The following is an 18,818-nucleotide window of genomic DNA, read 5'->3' as shown; positions in this document are numbered from 1 at the left end:
AATGTGAGCTTGGAAACAATGTTGCAAACAGACTGGCTTAATCTCAGACTGTTGCTAGGGAGTGGGACGGAGACAGTAGCAAGGCAACAGAGTTTGGAGCAGGGACCGAAAACTATGGCTTCAATCTTCCCAATATTTAATTGGAGAACATTGCTGCTCATCCAGTTCTGGATGTCAGATAAGCAGTTTTTGGGATCCTTAAGGGGGAGGGGGAGCACCCCCAAGTCGTGGTCCACATAGGCACCAACGACATAGGTAGGAAGAGAGATGGGGATTTAAGGCAGAAATTCAGGGAGCTAGGGTGGAGTTGTTATCTCTGGGTTGTTGCCTGTGCCACGTGCTAGCGAAGAGAGGAATAGGGAGAGGGAGGAGTTGAACACGTGGCTGCAGGGATGGTGTAGGAGGGAGGGTTTTGGTTTCCTGGATAATTGGGGCTCTTTCTGGGGTAGGTGGGACCTCTACAAACAGGATGGTCTTCACCTGAACCAGAGGGGTACCAATATCCTGGGGGGGAGATTTGTTAGTGCTCTTCGGGGGGGTTTAAACTAAATCAGCGGGGGAATGGGAACCTAAATTGCAGTGCCAGTGTACAGGCTGTTGAGAGTAGTGAGGTAGGGGATAAGGTTACAGGGACGCAAGAGGGCACTGGCAAGCAAGAACTTGGTTTAAAGTGTGTCTACTTCAACGCCAGGAGCATCCGGAATAAGGTGGGTGAGCTTGCAGCATGGGTTGGTACCTGGGATCCTGATGTTGTGGCCATTTCGGAGACATGGGTAAAGCAGGGGCAGGAATGGATGTTGCAGGTTCCGGGATTTAGATGTTTCAGAAAGAACAGAGAAGAGGGTAAAAGAGGGGGGGGTGTGGCATTGTTAATCAAGGAAAGTATTACAGCGGCAGAAAGGACGTTTGAGGACTCGTCTACTGAGGTAGTATGGGCCGAGGTTAGAAACAGGAGAGGAGAGGTCACCCTGTTGGGAGTTTTCTATAGACCTCCGAATAGTTCCAGAGATGTAGAGGAAAGGATAGCGAAGATGATTCTCGACAGGAGCGAGAGTAACAGGGTAGTGGTTATGGGGGACTTTAACTTTCCAAATATTGACTGGAAATACTATAGTTCGAGTACTTTAGATGGGTCTGTTTTTGTCCAGTGTGTGCAGGAGGGTTTTCTGACACAGTATGTGGACAGGCCAACCAGGGGCGATGCCACATTGGATTTGGTACTGGGTAATGAACCCGGCCAGGTGTTCGATTTAGATGTAGGTGAGCACTTTGGCGATAGTGATCACAATTCGGTTAGGTTTACCTTAGCGATGGGCAGGGACAGGTATATACCGCAGGGCAAGAATTATAGCTGGGGGAAAGGAAATTATGACGCGATTAGGCAAGATTTAGGATGTGTAGGATGGGGAAGGAAACTGCAGGGGATGGGCACAAACGAAATGTGGAGCTTATTCAAGGAGCAGCTAATGCGTGTCCTTGATAAGTATGTACCTGTCAGGCAGGGAGGAAGTTGTCGAGCAAGGGAGCCATGGTTTACTCAAGAAGTTGAAGCGCTTGTCAAGAGGAAGAGGGCGGCTTATGTTAGGATGAGACGTGAAGGCTCAGTTAGGGCGCTTGAGAGTTACAAGCTAGCCAGGAAGGATCTAAAGGGAGGGCTAAGAAGAGCAAGGAGAGGACACGAGAAGTCATTGGCGGATAGGATCAAAGAAAACCCTAAGGCTTTCTATAGGTATATCAGGAATAAACGAATGATAAGAGTTAGAACAGGGCCAATCAAGGATAGTAGTGGGAAGTTGTGTGCGGAATCAGAGGAGATAGGGGAAGCGTTAAATGAATATTTTTCGTCAGTATTTACAGTAGAGAAAGAAAATGTTGCCGAGGAGAATACTGAGATTCAGGCTACTAGGCTAGATGGGATTGAGATTCACAAGGAGGAGGTGTTAGCAATTTTGGAAAGAGTGAAAATAGATAAGTCCCCTGGGCCAGATGGGATTTATCCTAGGATTCTCTGGGAATCCAGGGAGGAGATTGCAGAGCCGTTGTTGTTGATCTTCTAGTCGTCATTGTCGACAGGAGTAGTGCCGGAGGACTGGAGGATAGCAAATGTTGTCCCCTTGTTCAAGAAGGGGAGTAGAGACAGCCCTGGTAATTATAGACCTGTGAGCCTTACTTCGGTTGTGGGTAAAATGTTGGAAAAGGTTATAAGAGACAGGATTTATAATCATCTTGAAAAACGCCCTGCCTGCAACAGTAGTAGACTCGCCAACTTTAAGGGCATTTAAGTGGTCATTGGATAGACATATGGATGTAAATGGAATAGTGTAGGTCAGATGATCGGCGCAACATCGAGGGCCGAAGGGCCTGTACTGCGCTGTAATATTCTAATTCTAATTCTAATTCAGTCCGATGGTTTAGCAATGGTGGAGAAGCCAAGAAAGGTGGTGGTGAGGCAGAACTGGGTGTTGACAGCATACATGTGAAAACTAATCCTGCTTTTGGATGACATCGCCGAAGGGCAACATGTAGATGAGAAATAGGAGGGGGCTAAGGATAGATCTTTGGGGACACCAGAGGAAATGATGCGGGAGCAGAAAGAGAAGCCATTGCAAGTAATTCTCTGGCTACGATTAGATACATATCAATGGAATCAGGTCATTAAGATTTGGTTCAGAAACTTGACCCAGATGGGATTTTTTTGAGTTATCATCAATCTGTATGCTGAACTGTTAATTTCCAAACCTATGTACATACTATTTGTGAAAATATCTGGCAACTTTGCAAATTAATAGGTCTTGGGACTGGAAAAAGCTCATTTCAAATCATTGGCTCCATGCAGAGCTTTTTGAACAGATCCTTAACAAAGTTATTTTATGTGATTTTAAAAGATCAAGTCTTCAATAGTCATATTTTCATGAAAATTAGATCCAGTTCCTCACCAAATGGATGAAATCAAAGTCAACAATAAGAAATTGTAAACCATTGTGAAAGAACATTTTTTTAAAAATCAAAACGTATTCAGTTTTTCTTGATTTTTATTTCATATTGTGGCATGAAGCCAGAGACACCCAGTTTAATATCAGTCACAAACATACCTGACTTATTTGTTCAGTATAAATTAAAAGAATAAAACTATAAATGATGGAAAGTATAATAAAAACAAAGTACCGAAAATATACAGCAACTCAACATTGTAAAAAGATAGGTTAACAATTTGGAAGGTAGAACATTTTTTGATATTACTGATATATTACTTTAGTGCAGTCCTGAGAGACCACTGTATGTTGGAGATGGCGTCGTTCAGATGAGAAGGAAAACCAAGGCCCTGTTGCCCTCTCAGGTGGGTGTAAAAGATCCCACAGCATCATTAAAAACAGATTATCTAATCATTATCACATTGTTGATTGTGGGACCTTGCTGTGTGCAAATTGGCTGCATTATGACAGTGCCTTCATTTCAAAAGTACTGAATTGGCTGCAAGGCACTTTAGGACATCTTGAGGCCATGACAAGTGCTAGAAATGCAACTTCTTTCCTTGTGTATAAACATAAAAATTTATCAACAAAAATAGCTGCTTAAGAACTTGGATGTGTAGTAAATAGTGAGGAAGATAGTATTAGACTTCAAGAGGACATTGACAAGCTGGTGGAATAGGTAGACACATGGCAGATGAAATTCAATACAAAAACATGTGAGGTGATAGATTTTGATAGAAAGAATGACGAGTGACAATACATGCTCAATCGTACAATTTTAAAGGGGGGGGGTGCAAGAAGAGACAGCTGAATTTTATGGGCCCTTGGGAGACACCCTTCCCATCTAGAGGCCAGTTGAGGCCCTTCAGTGGCCAATTACAGCCACTTAAAGGCCTCTTCCTGCCGCTGCTGGCAGCAAGCCTGTCCCACTTATTTGAGGTCCAGGGCTCCAGCACTGATCCTGGTCCCAGGCCTCCTGTACTATTGACAGTGGCCACTGCTCCCTGTGGTGCTGCTGGAACTATTGAGCTGCTGGCCCTTTGATTGTCCAGCAGCTCTTGGCGGCGGGATCCCTGTCCTTAAAGGGGCTGGGACCCTGGTGGTGGGCAATTAATTGGCTGCCCACCATGGAATTTGGCTGGGGGTCCAAAACAGGGCCATGGCGGGGTCGCTCCCACCTACCGGCATGTCGCTGGGACCCCCGCCATCAAGGTAAAATTCAGCCCAGAGAGACATGGGGGTGGACGTACACAAATCGTTGAATGAGGTAGGACAGATTAACAAAGCAGTTAGTAAAGCATGTGGGATCCTGGGTACTGTAAACGAAGGCATAGAGTACAAAAGCCAGGAAGTTATGCTAAACACTAATTCGCCCCAGCTGAAGTATTGTGTCCAATCCTGGCACCACACTTGAGGAAGGATGTGAAGGCTTTGGAGAGAAACCAGAAGAGATTTACTAGAATGGTTCCAGGGATCAGGGATGAGGGATTATAATTATGTGGATAGACTGGAGAAGCTGGGGTTGTTCTCCTGAGTGCAGAGAGGGCGAAAAGGGGAAAGGGTTTAGATAGAACTGTTTAAAAGTTTAAATAGAGTAAATAAAGAGACAATGTTTCGAATAGCTGAAGGGTCAATAACCAGACGGCACAGATATAAGGTGATTGGCAAAAGAACAAGTGACATAAGAACAAACAATTTTTTATGCTACAAGTGGTTAGGATTTGGAATGCACTGCCTGATAGGGTGCTGGATACAGAAGCAATAGCAGCCTTCAAAAAGGAATTGGATAAATACTTGAAGGAGGAAAAATTGTTGAGATATGGGGAAAAAGTGGGGGAGTGGGACTAACTGGATTGCTGGTGCAGACTTGATAGGCCAAATGGCCTCCTTTGTCCTGTACTATTCCATGATGCTAAATGCTAGTTTAGCAACTAGGTTACAGAACAAATTCCTTGAACCTGACAATAACGCAACAAATGAAGCACCCTGTGGTACTGATAGTCCAGTAAACTAGTCAGTAAATGTATTACCACACATTGTAATATAAATAGGGTTAATGAGTTTTCCAGCAGAACAGTAAAACTTTTGCCTGTAATAGTATACTAATGAGACTGCACCTGTAAAAGTATATTAATGAGATTGGATTGCTGACTGACTGAAAAGTGCTCTACTTTTGGAAAACATCTGCAGAATCTTTGGCAGGATCTTATGCCCTTTGAAACATTTCAGGCATCAAGACCATTTTCAAGTCTCGACCCTCTTAGAGGTGCACCAACAGGTGGAATTTGGAATCTTCCAGGAGGCGTCCAATTAACAGGCCGCCACAATGTTCGCTGTCCAATTAAGGGCAGGTTGCTGAGGAGCGAGGCCAAATCAGAGGGCCCGCAGCACTGGAAGGACGGCAACTCCACCGGGAGAGGTGGGTGCTATTGAGGCAGGTAGGGGAGTGCGAGGGTGCCTCAAGATGGAGGCGCCCTTAGAAGCCTGTTGAAGATTTAAATATAAGGAAGGCCCACAGCTCTTAGGGCCATCAGTGTGGAGGGGAAATCCCTCCATGGGAATGGTCATGTCCCAGACTGTAGGCTTTGGATTCATGTAGCTCATGCTGGTGCTCCGGCCTGCCACCTTCCAATTGCTGATCTCCTGACTCAGCAGGGGGAGGCACGGTCTAATGACGGCAGCATCTGCACCTTGGCCCTAAGTGTGTCCTTAATTGACCCTAATTGGCAAACTGCTGCTGCCACTTAGAGCCCATCTCCAGCAAAAGTGCACGGAGGTGGGAATGTGTCAGGGAGTTGACCCGACATGCAACTTTCAACCTTTTCTACCAGCCCCACTGCCAAAGCTGCCTCTGGAGGGCTGGGAACATTCTCCTTTTCTCCTTTCACCAAATCCATTTGTCTACATTTCTTTTGTAGCTATAAATTTATCAAGTTCACATTTCCAGAAACCCTTTAAATGAGTGTTTTCACAGGGAGATGTTGAAAGGTAACTATATTAACAGCTTTCATAGAAAAAAAAATCTTTGTGGCAAAAAATGTTAATTAAAATTGAACATCACCAAGAAAAAAAGTATTCTTAATGATATTTGTTTTCAGGACACACCAAAGTAATATTGCAAGAATTATGGGGCTGAATTTTACGTCCCCCCAAAGAGCGGGAAGGTAGTTGGGGGGGGGGGGGGGGCGGTAAAAAGGAGCAGGAGGCTCGGGGGCCCTTCCCAACCTGCTCCTGCCTCCGCCGCCTCTTTATGCGGCGCAGTGGTGGTGAAAAATGCCCCGCCCGCCCCAGACCAATCAATGCCCTTAACTGGCCACTTAATGGCCACGTAAGGGCCTCCACCAGCCACCATGTGGATTTTACCCTAGGCTGGTTGGGCAGCCCAGGCCCGAGAAAAGCCGCCTGACTGAAGCAGGTGGCTTTCTGAAGGCCTGGGGGGAGGGTGCGCTCAAGATCAGGCACCCTGTGCCCAACAGAGGGATGCCCCTGATGCCCCAACCACCCCCAACACCTAACTCGCCCCCGGCCCCCAAATCAGCCACCCTTGCCTCGCCGGGGCCCGATCGATCACCCCCGGCGAGGCCCCAAAAACATAGCTTTTCCCGGGGCTGTCCTTCATCTTCCTTCCAATGGCTGGGTTGCAGTCTCAGCAGTGGGGACCGCTCCCGATGGCGCTGCTGGGACAGAGAGCTGCTGGCCCGCTGATTGGCCGGCAACTCCATTAGGTGGGACTTCCTGCCTCAATTAGGTGGAAATCCTGCCTCAGACCAATTAAAGGCCTGGGGACCGTAAAATGCGGGCCAGATCCCCAGGTGAGGCGGAGGCGGATTCACCACCGACTTTTCAGCTGGTGGACGGCTCCCGTCCACTGAGGGTAAAATACAGCCCTTGAGTTTTCTTTTAGGGCCGAATGGCCTACTCCTGCTCCTATTTTCTATGTTTCTATTAAAGGGCTCAAAGGGTATGGGGCGAAAGCGGTAACAGGCTACTGAGTTGGATGATGAATGGCGGAGCAGGCTCAAAGGGCCGAATGGCCTACTCCTGCTCCTATTTTCTATGTTAGTCTGGAATGATTAACCTTTGTTACTAGTAAAGACCACTGTACAATTGGTGGAATATACAGTAATGAAATCATTATACATCAGAAGATTAATTTTATAGGAGGGTTAAGTTTTTAGAGATTTTCCACATCTTTATATATGACAGAATTTTGGAAACGATCATGACAGTCTCTGAACACACACCTCTGGGACTTGATCAATTTGATTGACATGCCCTCTTAAGCCATTTCCAAATCAGAATCAATAATTCATACCTGGGGCACACATTAGGTTGTCTCTACAGACAGATGGAATTTAAGGCATTTTCATGGTATTGTATATAGGCCTATGAATGAAAAGCAGGATTTCTCAGATTGTACTCAAACTTGGCATTTCTATCATATCCAAATCCAGAAATCACTCAAGGGTATTTGATTTAACTTTTAAATCCACACCAAATTGCAGTGGTCATTATCATCTTATCTAGTAGGCTTACTACAATATCTGTTTGCATCAAAGAGGAAGTTATGTCGCAGGATTGGAGGGCCGAAGGGCCTGTTCCTGTGCTGTAATTTTCTTTTCTTTGTTTTATCAATGGCTAGCACTGATACCCTCACAGACTGCATTCCATTGCACTTAGATAGTTCAAGTGCAAATTCTCACCACAGCTGGATGAAGTGAATTGGTGTCAGAGACTAGGTTTGAAGTTCTTGTTGAATAGAAGAATAAGTTTTTCAGTATAAGAGCAAATGTTATAAATATCATTGTATTAGTACATTATTCATGATGTATCTTGACTCCTGATAACCATATTGTCTCAACCAACAATTCTAATTAATACAGTTTAACACTCCATTGACTCAACCCTTTTAATCACGTATGATTTTTATTGCCAGCAGTGCACTGTTGACAGAGTGGATTTGGCAACAATCAAGGCTTGCAGTTCTCCACATTTCTGCGTCCAGGGAAACCAGGACAAAATCTTCACAACTAAAAATCCATAATTGGCAAAAGTTGTGCAAGCAGGGGAAACATTCATTACGTTTTAAATTTGGTGCCATAATTGGGAGCAAAAGCAAGAGAAGTGTTGTGGGATAGTCAGCCTCCGAATTAATATAGGTCCAAAGGAGCAAGTGCAAGAAAGTGAAACTTTTATATCAATGGTACTGCCACTGTATCTCCTACTCCCGCTCCTTTAACTCGATGCACCAGAGTTGCTTGTTCTACTGCTTCAAAAAAGTGCTGCACTAACACTGCCATACAAAGTAAGTATGGATTGAAATTTACATCCTAATGAAGCCTGTCAAATTCTTCAAGAGGGCATATTATAGTTTCACTTCCATCATAAATATAATTCTTTCAATGGCATTCACTGTTCTGGGGCATAGTTCTGTTTTCCTCCTACAAATGTCTGCCTCCTTATCTGAAAGCAGTGACTTATATTGACATTGAATTCCATTGGCATCTCACAGAAGGAATTCCATATTCATGACATGTATGCATGGCGTGGCTCAAAAAGCTCTATAAAAGTTAACAATATCTGTTGCGTGTAGAGTGGACACACAGTGATCGGTAAAGGAGTGCATCGTAAATAGAGTGTAAAAGTTGGGAATTTGGTGAGAATGAGAATTCAATGCAGAGGGGGCAGGAGGTGGTATTTTTTGCCTCCAATATTTGTAGTAGTTTGTGTCAGCTCAAGGCAGCAAGTATGTGAAATTTTGTACAGTGTTCTAGTGCTTGGTGCAAGATAATGTGTAGAAAAAGAAAAAAAAACTTGCAACCTAAAAAGTAGATATAAATATCTAGACTAAGTTATGCAGAGCAGGTTGTGTATCTGGACTGCAGTATGTGGGAATTTGTGGACAGCGAGGCTGTCCCGAGCGAACACCTGCAGTAGATGTCTTGTCTTGAATCTCTCCAGCTCAGAGTCATTGAGCTGGATTGCAAGTTGGAGACAAAAGTTTGGCAGATGGAGTATAATATGGGAAAATGAGAGATTATCCACTTTGGTAGGAAGAATAGAAAAGCAAAATATTATTTAAATGACTAGAGTGCTACGGTACAGAGGGATCTGGGTCACCTCATACATGAATCACAAAAAGTTAGCATGCAGGTACAGCAAGTAATTAGGAAGACAAATGGAATGTTGGCCTTTACTGCAAAGGGGAATGGAGTATAAAAGTAGGGAAGTCTTGCTACAACTGTGCAGAGCATTGCTGAGACCATACCTAGAGTACTGCGTACATTTTGGGCTCCTTATTTAAGGAGGGGTATACTTGCATTGGAAGAAATTCAGAGAAGGTTCACTAGGCTGATTCCTAGGATGATGGATTTGTCTTATGAGGAAAGTTTGAGCAGGTTGAGCCGATACTCATTGGAGTTTAGAAGAATGAGAGGTGATCTTATTGAATCATATAAGATTTTGAAGGGGCTTGACAGTGTAGAAGCTGACAGAATGTTTCCCCTTGTGGGGGAATCTAGAACTAGTGGGCAGAATAAGAGGTCTTTCATTTAAGATAGAGATGAGGAGGAATTTCTTCTCTGAGGGTTGTTAACCTTTGGAATTCTCTACCCGAGAGCAGTGGAGGCTGGGTCATTGAATGTATTCAAGGTTGAGCTAGACAGATTTTTGATCTACAAGGGAGTCAAGGGTTATGGGGGGCAGGCAGGAAAGGCCACAATCAGATCAGGCATGATCTTATTGAATGGCAGAGAAGGTTCGAATGGCCTACTCCCACGCTCCTATTTTTTATGTTCTTACGTTCTTATATAAGGGAGGGGGGAGCAGTATTTGGATAGTTTGTGCTGGTCTTCAGTCACACCTCATGGAGAGGTGCAGGTTCAGAATGAGGTTGATGTGACCGATAGTATGCAGGTTAAGGGGAACCTAGGTGAGATACAGAATGAGGTACTACAGAAAATGATCCTGTCTAATGTACTTGCTACCTGTGAGGAATAGGATAATGAGTGTCGGAGGGACAGACAGAATGCTGGCCATGAAACCTTGGAGCAGGAGGCAGACCAAAGGAGGTAGGAGGAGAAGGACGAGGGAGAGGAAGCTGAATGTAGGGGCATAGATAGCATCCTTTGTAAGCAGGATTGAGAGTCCTACATGGTACATTGCCTAGAAGGTGAGGGACATCTCGAACCAGCTTAAGAGGATATTGAAGAGGGAGGGGAAGGATCCAGTCATTGTGATCGATGTTGGGACCAACAACATGGGGAAGAGTAGGCAAGCCGTCCTATTTGGAGAGAACCAGGAACTAGGAGCTAAATTGAAGAACAAATCTCAAGGGTTATAATCTCTGGATTATTACCTGAGCCACCTGCAAATTGGCATAGGGATACACAGATCAGGGAGATGAACATGTGGCTGAAGGAGTGGTCTGGTAAAGAGGGGTACCATCTCATGGGACATTAGCACCACTACTAGGACAGGAAGGAACTGCACCATTGGGCCAGTCTCCACCTGAACCAGGCTGGGACCAGGGTCATAGAAACACTTAAAGAATTTCAAAGGAAGGAGGTGAGAACATTGCAGATGCCTTAACTATAATCCTTCCCCTCAATTCGGGAACTGTTCCTTTAGATTGAAAAATTGTGCATGTCACTCTGCTATTTCTAAAAGTTGAGAGAGGGAAAGCAGGGAACTATAAACTAGTTAGCCTAACATCTGTTGTCATGAAATTACGAGAGTCTATCAATTAAGTTGAAGCTCATGGAATTGAAGGCAAATTATTGGGCTTGTTAGGAAATTGGCTGAACAGTAGCTGACAGAGAGTAGGGATAATGGGCACGTTCTCTGATAGAATGTCACTAGTGGTGTCCTGCAAGGATCTGTGTTGGGGGCCTCAACTCTTCACCATATTTATTGATGACTTAGATGATGGGATAGAAAGTCACATATCCAAATTTAGTGATGATGTAAAGATAGGCAGTATTGTAAGCAGTGTAGATGAATCGTAACATTACAAGGAGATGTTGATAGATCAAGTGAATGGACAAAACTGTGGTAAATGGATTCAAATGAAGGAAAATGTGAGGTCATCCGCTTTGGACCTAAAAAGGATAGAACAGGATACTTTTTAAATGGTGAAAATTTAGAAACAGTGACGATCCAAAGAGACTTGGGGTCCAGGTATATGGATCATTAGAATGTCATAAACGGGTACAGAAAATAATCAAAAGACTAATGGAAGGCTGGCCTTTATATCTAGAGAACTAGAATACAAGGGGGTGAAAGTCATGCTTCAGCTATACAAAGTTCTGGTTTAACCACACCTGGAGTACTGTGAGCAGTTCTGGTCACCATGCCTTAGGAAGGATATATTGGCTTTGGAGGGAGTGCCGCATGGGAAACCTGGACTCTAAGGCTTAAATTATAAGGAAAGATAACACAATCTAGGATTGTTTTCCCTGGAATTTAGAGGGTTAAGGGGTGATTTGATCAAAGTTTTCAAGATATTATGGGGAACAGATAGGGTAGATAGAGAGAAACTATTTCCACTGGTTGGGGAGTCGAGGACTAGAGGGCATCGTTTAAAAATTAGAGCCAGACCTTTCAGGAGTGAAGTTAGGAAACACTTTAACACAGAAAAGGTGGCAGAAATTTGGAATTCACTTCCACGAACAGCAATTGATGCTAGATTACTTGTTAATTTTAAATCAGAAATTGATAGATTTTTGTTATCCTATGGTATTAAGGGATATGGGGAAAAAGTGGGTATATGAAGTTAGGTCACAGGTCAGCTATGATCTCATTTAACAGTGGCACAGATTCAAGAGGCTAAATGGCCTATTCCTGTTTGTATGTTCCCATGAGTCTAGACAGTTAGCATTGACAGGCTATTCAAGTATTAAGGACATCACTGCCAAATCTGATTTTCTCCTCATCTGATGTCCATACAGAGGAACTTTTAAGCAATGTTTATATAATCAGAAGGATCCTGGTTGATTTTTCCCTCTCTAGTCAATGGGAACTAAGGTCAGTTGTGTTCTGTGCTGCTATGCTGAGATCAGCTAACTCAGCATAAACCAAGGATTAAACCTGGGATCTTCCTGATCTGTTTAACATAGTACTGTACAATTACACCTATTTATCCACGAAACCATTAGAGGAGTTCACAAGAAACATTTTTATCAAAGACAAACAACTCTGATAAATTAGGTCGTCCCAGCAAATAGGCGCAAAGCAAATATGAACTTACGTAAAGATGACCACCCCAGCTCAAATAGTTGGCGCTCTTCAATAAACCATCTTATGTATGGCAACTCCAAAAAAAATTGATACTGATATATTCACGCCAAAGGAGAAAATAGTCCATAGATAGTGTTGTAATGCAAATGTTATGAAGTGGTACAGAACTGTAAGACAATCTCAAAATTTGCTGATGACACCAAACATGGAGGTGTGGCAAACAGTGAGGATGATATGAACCACCTGCAACAGGACGTAGATAGGCCGGCAAAGTGGGCAAAGAGGTGGCAGATGGAATTTAATACTGACAAGTGTGAGGTGATGCATTTTGGCAGAAGGAATAGGGAGAGACAATATATACTTAAAAGCACAGTTCTAAAGAGTGTGCAGGAAAAGAGGGACCTGGGGGTGAATATGCATTGGTCTTTGAAGGTGGAAGGACATATTGAGAGAGTGGTTAGTAAAGCATATGGGATCTTGGGCTTCATAAATAGAAGCATTGACTACAAAAGCAGGGAGGTTATGCTGGACGTTTATAAAACTCTGGTTAGGTGCCAAATGAGTGTTGCATCCAGTTTTTGTCAGGATGTGAGGGTCCTTGAGAAGGTGCAGAGGAGATTTACCAGAATGGTTCCATGGATGGAGGTTTTTAGTTACAAGGTTAGGTTAGAAAATCTGGATTTGTTCTCCTTGGAATAAAGGAGATTGAGAGGAGATTTAATAGAAGTATACAAGATTATGACAGGCTTAGATAAGTAGACAAGGAAAAACTGTTACCAAAAACTAATGTTACAAGGACTAGGGGACAGAAATTAAAAGTCTTGGGCAAGAGATGCAGGGGGAATATGAGGAAGAACTTGTTTTTGCAGCGGGTGGTCATGACCTAGAAGTAGATACCACAAAAGTGGTGGAAACTGAGACAATCAATGACTTCAAGAAGTTGGATGGCCACTTGAAAGAAATAGACTTACAGGGCTATGGGGATCGGGCAGGGGAGTGGAACTGGCTGGATAGCCGGCATGGACTCGATGGGCTGAATGACCTCCTTCTGTGCCGTAAATGGCTCTCTGACAAGTTAGATTTTTAAAAATAAAAGCAAAATACTGCAGATGCTGGAAATCTGCAATGAAAACAGAAAGTGCTGGAAAAACTCAGCAGGTCTGGCAGCACCTGTGGCGAGAGAAGCAGAGTTAATGTTTCAGGTCAGTGATCCTTCTTCAGAACTGGAACGTTAACTCTGCTTCTCTCTCCACAGATGCAGCCAGACCTGCTGAGTTTTTCCAGCACTTTAGATTTTTTAAAATGCTAGCTTCTAACTTTAGCAGAATGTTAGCCTTCAAGTTGTTTCAAATGTTACTGTTGCTGCATATCATCAGCTGAAAAACAAGTTAAACAATGCTGAATTTTCAAGAAATAAGTTATAGCTTTGAACAGTGAAATTACTACAGCCATTACTAGAGCTCAGCTTTTATTTTATGAAAACATGCAAATTATCAAATGACATAATGAAACAGCCTACACTGCTTTTATGACAGTAGAAATAAAACAATAAAAATTATATACAACACAATTCAGAACTGAAGTATTTCAACTATGGTTTGGGCTGCAGGGAATGAAACTGATTATTATGCCATTATGCAGCATGTGGGAGGTGAGGTTCACCACTTGTGTCCCTGCTGACTTCACCTGTGAGAAGTGCACCCAACTCCAGCTCCTCGCAGACCGCGTTAGGGAACTGCAGCTGGAGCTGGATGAACTTCGGATCATTCTGGATGCTGAGGGGGTGATAGCGAGCAGTTATAGGGAAGTAGTGACACCTACGTTACAGGATAAAGGTAGCTGGGTGACCGTCAGGGGAGGGAAAGTGCAGGGATCCCCTGTGGCCGTTCCCCTCAATAATACGTATACCGTTTTGGATACGGTTGGGGGGGGGACCTACCAGAGGAAAGCCACAGTGCCCAGGTCTCTGGCACTGAGCCTGGCTCAGTGGCTCAGAAGGGAAGGGGGGAGAATAGGAGAGCGATAGTGATAGGAGATTCAATGGTTAGAGGAACAGACAGGAGATTCTGTGGTCGCGAACGAGACTCCCGGATGGTATGTTGCCTCCCGGGTGCCAGGGTCAGGGATGTCTCGGATCGAGTCTACAGGATTCTTAAAGGGGAGGGGGAGCAGCCAGAGGTCGTGGTACATATCGGTACCAATGACATAGCTAGGAAAAGGGATGAGGACCTGAAAAGCGAATATAGGGAGTTAGGTTGGAAGCTGAAAGGCAGGACGAGCAGAGTAGTAATCTCAGGATTGTTACCGGTGCCACGTGCTAGTGAGGCTAGAAACAGGGAGCGAGTGCAGCTGAACACATGGCTACAGAACTGGTGTAGGAGGGAGGGATTCAGATATGTGGATCATTGGGATACCTTCTGGGGAAGGTGGGACCTGTACAAGAAGGACGGGTTGCATCTGAACTGGAGGGGCACCAATAGCCTGGGCGGGAGGTTTGCGAGAGCTGTTCGGGAGGGTTTAAACTAGTTTGGCAGGGGGATGGGAACCGGAGCCACGGATCAGGGGATGGGGTAGCTGTTGAACAGGCAGATACCGAGTGCAGAGTGTCTGTGAGGAAGGTTAGACAGTTGACAGGGCAAAGTTGCAGCCAGTATGATGGGTTGAAGTGTGTCTATTTTAACGCAAGAAGTGTCAGGAATAAGGGTGATGAACTTAGAGCATGGATCAGTACTTGGAGCTACGATGTTGTGGCCATTACGGAGACGTGGATATCACAGGGGGAGGAATGGATGTTGGATGTTCCGGGGTTTAGATGTTTCAAAAGGAATAGGGAGGGAGGTAAAAGAGGTGGGGGAGTGGCATTGTTAATCAGGGATAGTATCACAGCTGCAGAAAAGGAGGTCGTCGAGGAGGGTTTGTCTACAGAGTCATTATGGGTGGAAATCAGAAACAGGAAAGGAGCAGTCACTTTGTTGGGAGTTTTCTATCGACCCCCCAATAGCAACAGAGACACGGAGGAACAGATTGGGAGGCAGATTTTGGAAAGGTGCAGAAGTAACAGGGTTGTTGTCATGTGTGACTTCAACTCCCCTAATATTGATTGGAACCTCCTGAGTGCAAATAGTTTGGATAGAGCAGTTTTTGTCAGGTGTGTCCAGGAAGGTTTCCTGACTCAATATGTAGATAAGCCGACTAGAGGGGAGACTATGTTGGACTTGGTGCTTGGCAACGAACCAGGCCAGGTGGCAGATCTCTCGGTGGGAGAGCCTTTCGGTGATAGTGATTACAACTCCCTGACCTTTACTATAGTCATGGAGAGGGACAGGAGCAGACGGGATGGGAAAATATTTAATTGGGGGAGGGGGAATTACAATGCTATTAGGCAGGAACTGGGGAGCATAAATTGGGAACAGATGTTCTCAGGGAAATGTATGACAGAAATGTGGAGGTTGTTTAGGGAGCACTTGCTGCGACTGCTGGATAGGTTTGTCCCGATGAGGCAGGGAAGGGATGGTAGGGTGAAGGAACCTTGGATGACAAGAGATGTGGAACAGCTAGTCAAGAGGAAGAAGGAAGCTTACTTGAGGTTGAGGAAGCAAGGATCAGACAGGGCTCTAGAGGGTTACAAGGTAGCCAGGAAGGAACTGAAGAATGGACTTAGGAGAGCTAGAAGGTGACATGAAAAAGTCTTGGCAGGTAGGATTAAGGAAAATTCCAAGGCGTTCTACACTTATGTGAGGAACAAGAGGATGGCCAGAGTGAGGGTAGGGCCGATCAGGGATAGTGGAACTTGGTGCTGGAGTCGGAGGAGGTAGGGGAGGTCCTAAATGAATACTTTGCTTCAGTATTCACTGGAGAGGGGGACCTGGTCATTTGTGAGGACAGCGTGGAACAGGCTGATATGCTCGAACAGATTGAGGTTAAGAGGGAGGATGTGTTGGAAATTTTGAATGATATGAGGACAGATAAGTCCCCGGGGCCAGACGAGATATACCCAAGGATATTACGGGAAGCGAGTGAAGAGATTGCTGCGCCTTTGGCGATGATCTTTGCGTCTTCACTGTCCACTGGAGTAGTACCGGATGATTGGAGGGTGGCAAATGTTGTTCCCTTGTTCAAGAAAGGGAATAGGGATAACCCTGGGAATTATAGACCAGTCAGTCTTACGTCGGTAGTGGGCATATTATTGGAGAGGATTCTGAGAGACAGGATTTATGATTATTTGGAAAAGCATGGTTTGATTAGAGACAGTCAGCATGGCTTTGTGAGGGGCAGGTCATGCCTCACAAGCCTTATTGAATTCTTTGAAGATGTGACAAAACACATTGATGAAGGAAGAGCAGTGGATGTAGTGTATATGGATTTTAGCAAGGCGTTTGATAAGGTTCCCCATGGTAGGCTCATTCAGAAAGTAAGGAGGCATGGGATTCAGGGAAAGTTAGCTGTTTGGATACAAAATTGGCTGGCCCATAGAAGTCAGAGGGTGGTAGTAGATGGAAAGTATTCAGCATGGAGCTCGGTGACCAGTGGTGTTCCACAAGGATCTGTTCTGGGACCTCTGCTCTTTGTGATTTTTAGAAATGACTTGGATGAGGAAGTGGAAGGCTGGGTTAGCAAGTTTGCCGATGACACGAAGGTTGCTGGAGTTGTGGATAGTGTGGAAGGCTGTTGTAGGTTGCAATGGGACATTGACAGGATGCAGAGCTGGGCTGAGAAGTGGCAGATGGAGTTCAACCTGGAAAAGTGTGAAGTGATTCATTTTGGAAGGTCGAATATGAATGCGGAATACAGGCTTAAAGACAGGATTCTTGGTAGTGTGGAGGAACAGAGGGATCTTGGGGTCCATGTCCATAGATCCCTCAAAGTTGCCACCCAAGTTGATAGGGTTGTTAAGAAGGCGTATGGTGTGTTGGCTTTCATTAACAGGGGGATTGAGTTTAAGAGCCGCGAGGTTATGCTGCAGCTCTATAAGGCCCTGGTTCGACCACACTTGGAATATTGTGTTCAGTTCTGGTCGCCTCATTATAGGAAGAATGTGGAAGCTTTAGAGAGGGTGCAGAGGAGATTTACCAGGATGCTGCCTGGACTGGAGGGCATGCCCTACGAAGAAAGATTGAGGGAGCTAGGGCTTTTCTCATTGGAGCGAAGAAGGATGAGAGGTGACTTGATCGAGGGGTACAAGATGATGAGAGGCATAGATAGAGTGGATAGCCAGAGACTTTTTCCCAGGGCGGAAAGGGCTATCACTAGGGGGCATAATTTTAAGGTGATTGGAGGAAGGTTTCGGGGAGATGTCAGAGGTAGGTTCTTTACACAGAGTGGTGGGTGCGTGGAATGTGCTGCCAGCGGTGGTAGTAGAAGCAGATACGTTAGGGGCATTTAAGCGACTCTTGGATAGGTACATGGATGATAGTAGAATGAAGGGTAGGTAGTTAGTTTGATCTTAGAGTCGGTTAAAGGTTCGGCACAACATCGTGGGCCGAAGGACCTGTACTGTGCTGTACTGTTCTATGTTCTATGTTTAAATAATATGCATACCACCTTCATGTCACCAATCTCTTCACACGCTTAACCTACCATTGTCTGAGTTATATTTAAAGGTGTAATTAACAGTAAATTCGCATTACATCAAGCTTAATAAGTATGCTAGGGAGATGCATATCTTGGGGAATGAGATCAACCAACTTCTTAACTGTTAACAAACTTTGGAAATTTTATCAAGAAATTAATTCAATTATAAAGCATACTTTTTTCTATTCGAAAGAAGGAAGTATGAACGATTTGTAAATATTTACAAATAAATATAGTTTATTTCACCTGAGGATTTAGACTCCATGCTATAGGCTGGTTTTGTTATAACAAAGGAGATTAAGGAGCGATGTTTAAAATTATGAAGGGAGGAAACTGTGGATCGAAACTACTTCCAGCAGTTGAGCAGTCTAAAAGGTGGGAACACTGATACAAGATAAATATGAGATTTAGTACATAAAGCAGGAGAAACATTTTTACAGCTGTGAGGCTGTTGGATTCACTACTGCAGTTAGTGATTGATGCAGAGATCTTATCAAGATTTAAGGAAATGTTATATAGGTAGTTGAAGTAAAAGAGAATAAAGGGACAAGGAAATAGGGTGAATACATCAGGATTACTGCTCATGTGGAAGATAAATATCAACGGGGACTGGTTGAGTTGAACAACTTATTTCCATGTTCTAATTCCAATGCAATTCTATCTAAATTAAATGCAGCAGGTTAAATTGGATGAACACAATTCCCACTGGTTTCAAATTACTCTTGAAACCTAATTAAAAATCTAAATAAGTTTTGAAATTGGACTTTGACAAATATAAATTTTGCAAATTGAACAAATTATTCAGCTATATTTGAAGGATGTCATCATATTAATATTACATGGTCAGTTCCATGCATCTTAGCCTGCCAAATAATTTCTTGCACTCAAGTAGTTTCTAAATAGGTTATTGCACTCTTTCTCTTACCAAACAGCCAGTTCTTCAGTTTAATAAAAAATGCCACTTCACTCAATAAACAAAACTGAGACTAACTTGTTCTTAATAGTTCAGAAATGACCAATTGCAATCAGAAAATCTCT

The 18,818-nt window shown here is 44.0% G+C and overlaps 1 protein-coding gene across 4 annotated transcripts in view; it reads right to left on the bottom strand.

Moving 5' to 3' along the window:
* The window catches only part of trappc9 (trafficking protein particle complex subunit 9), a 1,144,460-nt gene that overhangs the window by 224,520 nt on the left and 901,122 nt on the right, over positions 1-18,818 (bottom strand). The gene's annotated exons all lie outside the window — the stretch shown is intronic.

This window comes from Heterodontus francisci, chromosome 5 (assembly GCF_036365525.1).
Source record: "Heterodontus francisci isolate sHetFra1 chromosome 5, sHetFra1.hap1, whole genome shotgun sequence".
Taxonomy (NCBI): domain Eukaryota; kingdom Metazoa; phylum Chordata; class Chondrichthyes; order Heterodontiformes; family Heterodontidae; genus Heterodontus; species Heterodontus francisci.
This window is presented reverse-complemented; position numbering and strand designations above follow the sequence as displayed.